This window comes from Mustela nigripes, chromosome 14 (assembly GCF_022355385.1).
Source record: "Mustela nigripes isolate SB6536 chromosome 14, MUSNIG.SB6536, whole genome shotgun sequence".
Classification (NCBI taxonomy): Eukaryota; Metazoa; Chordata; class Mammalia; order Carnivora; family Mustelidae; genus Mustela; species Mustela nigripes.
In genome coordinates, this window is record NC_081570.1 from 56,530,261 (window position 1) to 56,531,420 (window position 1,160).

The following is a 1,160-nucleotide window of genomic DNA, read 5'->3' on the forward strand; positions in this document are numbered from 1 at the left end:
GTGTAAATTGTAAGTATTCATCCTTTCTGATGGCTGAGTAATTTTCCATTGTATACATATACCACTTCTTTATTCATTCATTTGTTAAAGGACATCTTGGTTCTTTCTATAGTTTGGGTATTATAGACATTGTTGCTATAAACTTTGGGGTGCAGGATCGTTATATTTGTATCTTTGGAGTAAGCACACATAGTGCAATTGCTGGTTGTGGGGTAGCAAAAATATGGAATGCTTCACAAATTTGTTTGTCATCCTTGTGCGGGGACCATGCTAATCTTTTAGGTATTACTCCAGTTTTAGTGTATGTGCAGCCCAGGTGAGCACTCCAGACATTCATTTGATCTCTTGTCATTCTGCAAGTGAAACAAATGATGCCTGTTTTAATCTCCTCACAAAATAAAGCTTAAAGTAGATGATGAATATGAATATACTCTGTAAAGCACTATAGAAATATAAGACACTTAACCATGCCTTATATTTGTATTTATATATTTCACATATATAGTTATATATGTGCTGTCTATTTACTTATATATTTTATACTTTGACTTCCATTTGTATTTATTTTGTTTAGACAAACATTTAGTTAGATCTATGTTCAGAATATAATGGTAGCTGAAAGACCATCCAGTTCATTAAATTTTGAGATTAAGAAAATCCTTCTTGGAAAAAGAGAGGCCAGTGTTGCCTCTTAAAGAATGTGAAGGAGTTGTGCAAGTGAAATGGGATAGAGGAGTCCAGGGTATACCACACAGAGGCAACAGAATGAGCAAAAGGAGAAAGACATCCAACAGTAGCCAACAGTTGGTACTGGGAAGTAAAAGCAGTTTAGTATTACTAGATATAGGACTTGATTCAGTGTCAAACATTGAGGCTGGAGAATTACACAAAAGCCAGGTTATCTAGGGCATCCCATGCCCTACTAATTTGTTTGATCTATATTTATGGAGAACAAATGAACTGCTTTCAGCAGAGGGATGACATGGTCATATTTGTATTTTAAAGGGATTGGTCTGGAGGTAGCAATGAAGGATAGATTTGAAGGGAACAAAACTGGAAAAGGAAAGTTAACTTAGGAGGCTAAACAGTAATTCTAGCCTGATTACAAGGCCTGAACTGGAGTAATGGTAGTTGGAATGGAAAATACAGAATAGATTCTC

The 1,160-nt window shown here is 35.4% G+C and overlaps 1 non-coding gene across 1 annotated transcript; it reads right to left on the minus strand.

Annotated features, from left to right (window-relative positions):
- Positions 1-217: 217 nt before the first annotated feature.
- LOC132002314 (U6 spliceosomal RNA) lies at positions 218-324 on the minus strand. Its single transcript, XR_009399814.1, has one exon. It is a non-coding gene; the product is annotated as a U6 spliceosomal RNA (small nuclear RNA).
- Positions 325-1,160: the final 836 nt, after the last annotated feature.